The following is a 10,255-nucleotide window of genomic DNA, read 5'->3' as shown; positions in this document are numbered from 1 at the left end:
CACAACTGTGACATTAACTGGAAGTCCTGCTAAAATTGATGAGAAGAAAACCGTTCAGGGAGGTTGCCAAGAAGTCGACAGCAACACGAAAGGAGCTGCAGAAATTTCTGGCGAGTACTGATTGTTTAGTACATGTGACAGCAAACTCGGTTTTCTTCATTGTCTGGGATATGGGGTAAGGTGGCAAGACTCAAGAGCCTCATCTTGCAAATACAAACATTCAAGCCCAGCTACGTTTTGCAAAACACACACTTGAAATCTCCCAAATGCATGCAGAAAAATATATTATGGTCCAATGAAACCAAAATTCCAAAAGGATACGTTTGGCGCAGACACAATGCTGCTCAGCATCAAAATTAAAACACCATACTTACAGTGAAGCATGGTGGAAGCAGCGTTATGACTTGGAGCTGTTTTTCTTTAGCTGGAACTGGGGCCTTTGTTGAAGTGAAGTGAATTATGAACAGTTCCAAGTAGCAGTCAGTGTTAGCACAAAACCTTCAGGCTTCTGCTAGAAAGCAAAAAAAAATAAATACATAAATTTAAGCCTACTACAACATCTAAACTTTATTTTGGGTTAAATCAGAGGCACTGTAAATGGTGGTAGTTTTGCAAACTCCCACTTAACAATTTTAAATGTGAAATCAGTAATTTTAAATTAGTAATTTTGCCAAGTCATTCTAACAAAACAATTCTGAACACAGTCACATCCCTGTTAAAAGAGGGTGTGCAACCACATTATCTAAGTTGTTTATTATTTTTGCCCCCTCTTGAGAAAGTAGGTCACATTGATGTTGGAAAAAGTTTTGAAATGATCTTGGTCTAATTTTTTTGTGTCACTAAAATATGGCATTTCAACAGGAATGTGAAGACATTTTTACGGTGGCCTGGAAGTGCCAAACAATATAACAAATTGTGGAACACTAACATTTCAGAAAACAAATTAAAAAAACATTTTAACATTTCAGGAACCACAAAAACAAAACACTTTAACATTTCAGAAAACACAAAAACAAAAGCAGAAACACTTTTACAAAAAGACGAACCAAATTACAATTACGGACACCCGGAAAGGGAGAGGCCCATTTCACAGACATTCTTGGAAATCCCACGGCTTTTCTCGGCAAGATCCGCCCCGCTTCAACATGATTGGCTCCTGCATCGCGGCAAGGGTAGGCTACACAGACAGAACGTCATGTCCATCCCAAATAGCGATTGTATATATTGACGCCCTGAACAGCGAGCCTGTATAGGCGTTTGATGCTGTGTATACAATATATTGTACTTGATCACATTTCTTAAACCATAAAAAGATAGATTAAGAGTTAAGGAAGAAGCAGGTTGCGAAAGAGAGAGAGAATGCTGACGAGAATTAAAGGGAACGTGTCTAGCCTACCCTTTCCGCAATGCAGGAGCCAATCATGTTGAAGCGGGGCATTTACCCACATTGAACTGAACTCCCATAAACCCACATTTAAGCTATTTAATGTTCAAACTGATAAACTTGATTGTTTTTAGCAAATAATCATTAACTTGGAATTTTATGGCTGCAACACATTCCAAAAAAGCTGGGACAGGTGGCAAAAAAGACTGAGAAAGTTGAGGAATGCTCATCAAACACCTGCTTGGAACATCCCACAGGCGAACAGGCTAATTGGGAACAGGTGGGTGCCATGATTGAGCATAAAAAGGAGCGTCACTGAAATGCTTAGGTTTATCAGTTTGAACATTAAATATCTTGTCTTTGTAGTGTATTGTAGGTTGAACATGATTAACAAATCATTGTATTCTGTTTTTATTTATGTTTAACACAACGTCCCAACTTCATTGGAATTGGGGTTGCAAAAGTGTTTCTGCTTTTGTTTTAGTGTTTCCTGAAATGTTAAAGTGTTTTGTTTTTGTGTTTTCTGAAATGTTAAAGTGTTTTGTGGTTCCTGAAATGTTAGTGTTTTGTTAATTTGTTTTCTGTAATGTTAGCATTTTGTGTTTTGTTTTTGTGGTTCCGGGCGGCACGGTGGACGACTGGTTAGAGCGTCAGCCTCACAGTTCTGAGGACCCGGATTCAATCCCCGGGCCCCGACTGTGTGGACTTTGCATGTTCTCCCCGTGCCTGCGTGGGTTTTCTCCGGGCACTCCGGTTTCCTCCCACATCCCAAAAACATGCATTAATTGGAAACTCTAAATTGCCCGTAGGCGTGACTGTGAGTGCGAATGGTTGTCTGTTTGTATGTGCCCTGCGATTGGCTGGCAACCAGTTCAGGGTGTACCCCGCCTCCTGCCCGATGACAGCTGGGATAGGCTCCAGCACGCCCCCGACCCTAGTGAGAATAAGCGGCTCAGAAAATGGATGGATGGATGGATGGATGTTTTTGTGGTTCCTGAAATGTTAAAGGGTTTAATGTTTTGTTAATTTGTTTTCTGAAATTTTAGTGTTTCACAATTTGTTATATTGTTTGGCACTTCCAGGCCACCGTATTTTTTTATATCCACTGTATGTAAAGACATAAATGAGCTTGATTGGTCGACATGATTTCATCATCTTTGGATAAATGAAAGATTTATATGGAATGGCACAGACTCATTCCACCAAAGAGGTCCGCCTCACTAGTCACACTACAAGATGTATTTTGAAAATCCCCCCCCCCCCCCCCTGCAAATTAACTCTGCAAACAAACCAACTCTTGATACCAACAAGAATGGAGTGTGAATCACCATCTGGAATATTCATCGACAATTCCGTCCGTGAATGTCTGTGACCTCAACATAAGTGGTGAGTGACTTGATTTGGGATTCAGGGGACACGCATTCAGAGAGGAGGAAGAAAATGCCACTTAGGGACTCAAACTGGCCACCACTAATTGCAAATATTACACTGTCATGACATAATAATTGTACACGGTGCCTCCTTGCAAATTCCAGTTGGTGGTTGAGTAGCTGTTGAGTAAACTAAAGTCCTTGGTTCAACATCCATGCTAAATCCTTGTATCAATATGAAGTAGGTTCCCTTTTACAGTTACAACAGTTGTTGGAGTGTATCTTTGGGGATTTTTTTTGTCCGTTCATCCAGAAGAACATTTGTGGAAGTGAGAGAAAGCCTGTTGGCTCTCTATTCTATTCTAGGACCTTGCTTTGTGCACTGGGAACAGAAAGGACCTTCCTCAAACTGTTCCCACAATGTCGATCACATAGAACTGTCCAAAATATCTTGGAAATATGAAGCAAGGAGGAAGATTCAGGGGGAAATTAGGGGAATAGTTGAACTAGAGATATGCAGTTGACTCAAGAGTTTTTTTTTCCCAATGTAGAATCTCACTCAGAATGTCTGAACTCCTGTCTTCATGCGATTGTTGAATTGAGGAGAATAATGTCTTCTTAAGGAGCTGTGCCAAAATGGATTTTTGCAGCTATAGTTGAACTTGTCATAGCCTGGTTACACCCAAGTAGTACACGATCTACAGAATTCTAAAAGATCAATATATTGATTCCCAGAGTCCTGATTGATTCATTCACTAAGAGGCGTGGCTCAAAAACCTCCAGTCCATAATTTACATTTACAGTCTATTTCCTGGGTATTGGGTAATAGCGTATTTTACGATTCCAGAGAAGACAAAATCCTCTCTGACTTATTCTGGGAATTAGTATAGACGCAAAGTCATATCCCAGAAGAACACCCGTACATTTAGAGAATGTCCACATAGCTAACTTAAATATGGAAGCAGAGAAAAATTATTTCTCTCTCAACAATTGCCAAAACATCCGGGGTCCACCCATGATAAACAAACAAGGACCATAAATAATGTGCTATGAGTGCAAAAGGTTGTGGCACAATTGGGGAAATCTGGCCAAAATATTTGCTGTTAAGCCAAGCCAAACGCTGACCGTACCTTCCCCACCGGAGTCTTTAGCGGGGATTCATCAGCGGTGACGGGTCAAAGAGAAAACAAGCCCTTCAGTCCACGTGACGGATGGCGGTCCCCAAACACGCCCATTCTTCTTCAGATCACTCTGTGGTTAACTCTGGGTTTAAAACAACATCAAAACGGAGAGGAAGGCAAACGGTCACTACTAGCCGTGACCCTTAACAAGAAACACACAAGAGCCAAACTTTCTCCAGCGTCATGAGGGAATTGGAGAAGGCTTTGTCTCAGCCAAAAAGCCACATGATAAACTACGCAGATATGTGACCTAGCAGGACACGTGAAAAAGACATTACTTTTCTGTATTTGAACACAAATCTGTTTGCACGTATCTATAGATGGGCTGTTCTTGACAGTTTTTTTTTTTAAATGCAAAAACACTTGCGGTTTAACATGACTGTCTTTTTAAAAAAATCCACTCATCAGTTTTAAAATTGACGCAGCTCTCACGCAATTCTGCAGGTGTTATTTTTGTATTAAATATGCAGATAACACACTAAACAACTGTGCTTTTCAGCAGCGACTTACTTTCTCATCTGTGGCCTCTTGGAAGTAGTTACAACTTAATGTATTGCACTGCTACTTACTAACACTTTGTAACAACAGGAGATAGCAACGAGGAACATGCAGCACATCACCAGTTCCGCCTCGACACACACCAGACACTATATTCTGTAATGACTACAAATAGACTGGTGGGCCACATTTGTGTTTTTCTGTCAAGGAAGTATGCTACGTCCTGATTAATTGAGTGGTGGTAGATCCCATTATTATTCTGGGTGCTGGACGGTTTGAATGATGCTATTACAAAAATCAATTCTTCTTTAAACCTAATGGTTACTTTGAACAATCCACCAGCTCTCTAAAAAGTTATTTATTTATTTGTGTGTAGTCCTGTTTGTACATGTACTGGAATTTACGGTTTTACCATGCCAACATGACTGCTGTAAAAAACGTTATTCAAATGGAACATATTTTGTCAAAACAACTTTGTCTACAATTTGGGAAGTAATAATGTCTCTACGGTGCCTCAGTAAACATGTGAAATTTGAATTAAAAGAATAATTCTAGACATTTTTCTCCAGAGAGGCCTGAAGTCAGGTCAATCGAATTTCTCGAGCTTATCTACGTCACTGGCAAAGATCTCCCCCTTCCCTTTCTGCTTCCGAGCCAGCACTGTCAACATAACAAACACGTGTGCTCTCACAAGTGGGTCTCTACACGGAGCCAACCAATTTGAGGAAAGTGGGTGGTCTTACCCAAATATGGACAAAGTGGATACAAAACTGGGTCAAACAGAAGTAGCTGTCAGAGGGGCCTTTTCTAGATACTTGTATGATAAAACTAAGGTGTGTGTGTTTTTTGTTTTTTTCATAATTTGACACTTTTATACTAAGTCCATGTGAGAGAGTCACTCTATGGAGAACTAAATAGCCAAAATACACAACCTTTAACAACAAAGTTAGAGGGAACCTGGATGAGATGTTTGTACAGTACCACTGAAATCTCATTATTGGGAGGGCAGAATTTTGATACAGCTTTTATACTGGATCTCATTAGATTGTGCAGGGTACCTAATAGTATGGTTAGTTCATGTTCAAATACATCTGGGGAAATTGGGTGCATATTAAGGAGGGCTTAAACCCTTTCAAGTGCTTTTTCCAAAGAGGATAGTCATTGTTCCATATTTTCTTTAATGAACAAGCAATGGTCGTGAATTTTTGTAATACTCCCTCCTATCAACAGTGAGCACACTTCAAAGAGTCACATATCAGAAGCTGTGATAAGACGAAGAGAAGAACAATCTGTGGGAGAGTGAGTATCTCCACACTATATGTGTGTCAGACACAACACTTGTCCACTGATGTTTAACACATGCAGTTCTTTTGCGTGTTTAGCTTCACCTCCAACCTCAACCACTAAACCCAATATTCCCCTCTCCAGTTTAAACACATAAATAACGTTTTAGTGATTTAGTGCATTATTTAGCTTTTGGTTCTGGTAAAATATTTGTGGTAAAATTCATAAATAATGTTTACCAAAGAAAACCTTCAAAGGTGAACACTACATATCGGTACCATGACATTTTTATTAAACTAAATAAAAGAATATAATGGCACTTTGAAGACACCTGAACAACATAATGGATTTACCAGCACAATCTAAAGAGATCCAATGCAGCAGTTGTATTGAAAAAGTGCTTTGACAAAGATAATGCTCAATTTTGATTTCCAGTGTCAGAAGTATGTATTTACCAAATTGCTTATTTTGCATGATTAGTGTAGAACCACACTACATCATACTGAAAGGTGTCTCTAATATCTTGTCTCTCTAATGTAACAAAAAAGTAATAAAAATACTAGAAACAGCTCTCATTGCAATGCTGTACAGTTCTACACCACCGCAAACTACAACAACAACAACAACAGAGGAGGACAGTTGCAATCTACAACCCCAATTCCAATGAAGTTGCGACGTTGTGTGAAACATAAAAACAGATCACAATGATTTGCAAATCATGTTCAACCTATATTTAATTGAATACACTACAAAGACAACATATTTAATGTTCAAACTGATCAACTTGATTGTTTTTAGCAAATAATCATTAAATTAGAATTTTACGGCTGCAACACGTTCCAAAAAAAACTGGGACTGGGTCATGTTTACCACTGTGTTACATCACCTTTTCTTTTAACAACATTCAATAAACATTTGGGAACTGAGGACACCAATTATTGAAGCTCTGTAGGTGGAATTCTTTCCCATTCTTGCTGAATGTACAGCTTCCGCTGTTCAACAGTCCGGGTCGTATTTTACGCTTCATAATGCGCCACACATTTTCAATGGGAGACAGGTCTGGACTGCAGGCAGGCCAGTCTAGTACCAGCACTCTTTTACTACGAAGCCACGCTGTTGTAACGTGCAGAATGTGGTTTGGCATTGTCTTTCTGAAATAAGCAGGGGCGTCCATGAAAAAGACGTTGCTTGGATGGCAGCATATGTTTCTCCAAAACCTGTATGTACCTTTCAGCATGAATTGTGCCTTCACAGATGTGTAAGTTATCCATGCCATTGGCACTAACACAGCCCCATACCATCACAGATGCTGGCTTTTGAACTTTGTGTCCATAACAGTCTGGATGGTTCTCTTCCTCTTTGACCCGGAGGACACGACGTCCACAATTTCCAAAAACAACTTGAAATGTGTACTCGTTCGACCACAGAACACTTTGCATCAGTCCATCTTAGATGAGGTCAGGCCCAGAGAAGCCGGGGGCGTTTCTGGGTGTTGTTGATAAATGGCTTTTGCTTTGCATAGTAGAGTTTCAAGTTGCACTTACAGATCTAGCGCCGAACTGTATTTACTGACATTGAGGGATCGAAGGTCATGGGCATTCAATGTTGGTTTTGGGCCTTGCCGCTTACATGCAGTGATTTCTCCAGATTCCCTGAACCTTTTGATGATATTATGGACGGTATATGATGAAATCCCTAAATTCCTTGCAATTGTACACAATTGAGGAACATTGTCCTTAAACTGTTCGACTATTTTCTCACGCACTTGTTCACAAAGAGGTGAGCCTCGCCCCATCTTTGCTTGTGAATGACTGAGCAATTCAGGGAAGCTCCTTTTATACCCAATCATGGCACCCACCTGTTCCCAATCAGCCTGTTCACTTGTGGGATGTTCCAAACAGGTGTTTGACGAGCATTCCTCAACTTTCTCAGTCTTTTTTGCCACTAGTCCCAGCTTTTATGGAACGTGTTGCAGCCATAAAATTCTAAGTTAATGATTATTTGCGAAAAACAATAAAGTTTATCAGTTTGGACATTAAATATCTTGTCTTTGTAGTGTGTTCAATTAAATATAGGTTGAACATGATTTGCAAATAATTGTATTCTGTTTTTATGTTTAACACAAGGTCCCAACTTCATTGGAATTGGGGTTGTAGTACACAGCACTCTAGTAATAACAATAAATGATTGCTGTCCCTATGTATCATAAATTAAACTTTTTTTTTTTTTTTGCGACAACTTCCTTCAAATATCTTTAAGGTTTATACAGTTAGAAACTTGCATAAATGCGCTCGTTAACCAATGTCTCATCCGAGCAGGTGCATGTGTGTCACGTTCAAGGCCGGCCCGTTATCAGCGCTTTACAGTAAACTGCGGCCTCTTCCGTGTTGTCACGCCCAGCAGCAGCTGTGGCCAGCAGGGCGTCAGCAGGCAACAAAAAATATTGCACATATCTCCAGCGGTTACTGTGCATATGTTGTCATCCACCACAACAACAAGCTAACATCCACACGATGACTTATTCATGAGTGCAATGATTGGGGTGGGGGGGTAAAAATGGCTACTGTCAGCATGGAACTGAAAATTTCAGGGGTGAATATTACCCCTGAAATTCTCAATCCCAGCAGGCTAAAAACCTTTCACTAGAAATATCTGAAAATGTGTTTGATGCCATAAGTCTGATCTTTTGACCCAGTTTTGATCCATTCCTCACAAAACAATTAATGTTCTCTAACCTAAGATACTCTACATGAGGGGTCCTCAATTAAATGTTCAAGAATTATATACACAATTTTAGAAAGATAACATTTTATTATTGATTTCACACTGAAACAGAAAGACTAATGAAACACTTTTAAGAATAAATAAAGTGGGTTTAAAGATGACTACAGGGTGTCCCAAAAGCCGCCATACACATACATACTTTTTTGTATTGCCTACCTCACACACAGCTACTCCCTCCACTCACAATTCTGAATTGCAGATTTGATTGGCTGAGTCGTGTCACGTGGGAGGAGTCACAGTACATTTCCTACATTTACTATTGTAATGACCAGAAAAGCTGATGGACACCTGCGATGGATTAAATAAGACTACTGTATAGCGTGTAGAAGTTGAACGTCTTAAATTATAAGAGTTGATCAAAATAACAATGTCTTGATCCATATACAAAGGCATCTGGTTCTGGAGCCAGACCGGAATCCACCTATTGAGAACCTGCTCTACATCATCAACACGGATGAGATAGGCTGTATTGTTATCTCAAAAGTGAAAGGTCATGCAGTGTAACATGCCTCTAATTAGTGGCATCTTTCGTTTCCAGCCAGATGAATTGGATGCTAACTTTTGTTTGAATATGTCATCTTAAAACTTGCACAAGACTGTGCGTGTGTGTAATATAAACACCCTTCGATGACAAGAGGTCACTCCATCATGGAGAGAGCCGCCGTTGTACTGCAATGACTAATTTTTTATTTTTTTTTGCAGCTGCCATGAGGTTGAACGAGAGCACACACATTCCACGTCGGGGGATGAACGACCCTGAAGTGGCCATGATTGATCACCATGGTGCTTTCAGTGATATGAAGCTAAGCGATATGGCTTGAGTGCAGCAGTTGTTATTGTACTAATGTTCTTAGTGGGGTCATACAATTATAGCTGAATGCCTGACGTTAATTGACAATTAATTGTAGTACATCGTAGGTGATTCTGATGATAACAAACTCTGTTTGACTGAATATGTAGATGTGAAGGAGATAATTAATCACAAGGACTTAGAAACTATCAGAAGAGTAAATAATATAGATAGGTCTCAGCTTCAGTATTAGAAGGTCAAAGGTACAAGGACTAGCCAGATATGGAAAATAAGGACTGAGGCTGGTTTAAAAGAAATGGTTTTGTCTGAAATAATGTAAACAGAATTTGCCCCCAAAGTGATCCTCTAAAATGGAACCCAATTAGAATTTGACCCAAATTCTAGGGAAAAATAGACCGATAATGTCACCCAAAAAATTCTAATTACTATTATTCATGGACTTACACAAGCAATCAACCAATACTTCCGCACATCTTGTGAGTTTCCAGGTCAGTGGCAATCTAAAGGATTATGTCAACAAGGGTGATTTGCTTGTTCTGTGGCTTTTGGTTGTTTATTGTGTCTTTATGAGACTTTACATCCAAGCAATAATCCATGATTATGGACATGTATTATTGTTTTTACATTCTATTTTAAATAGCAGTTATCTTTTTACAGTTCTATGAGAGTTAACATGTAAAAATTTTATTGAGTTGAACCCTGGAAGGGACTCATTTTATTTCCATTATTTCCTATAATAAACATACCGTATCTAAATCTGGTGGACCAGCATCTTGGAACAGGTTGTACACTTTGTCGGTTCCACTGTACGTATAATATATGCTTTAATTTTAATAAAAATTTGAGCTTTGGGATTGTTGGTGTTGCATGTTTACAGGTTGAGAGTGAACATGCAGATAGATAACCAATGACGTATTTGAGCTAAATATGCAAGTTGTTTGTT

This window comes from Phycodurus eques, chromosome 2 (genome assembly GCF_024500275.1).
Source record: "Phycodurus eques isolate BA_2022a chromosome 2, UOR_Pequ_1.1, whole genome shotgun sequence".
In the NCBI taxonomy this organism is placed as follows: domain Eukaryota; kingdom Metazoa; phylum Chordata; class Actinopteri; order Syngnathiformes; family Syngnathidae; genus Phycodurus; species Phycodurus eques.
This window is presented reverse-complemented; position numbering follows the sequence as displayed.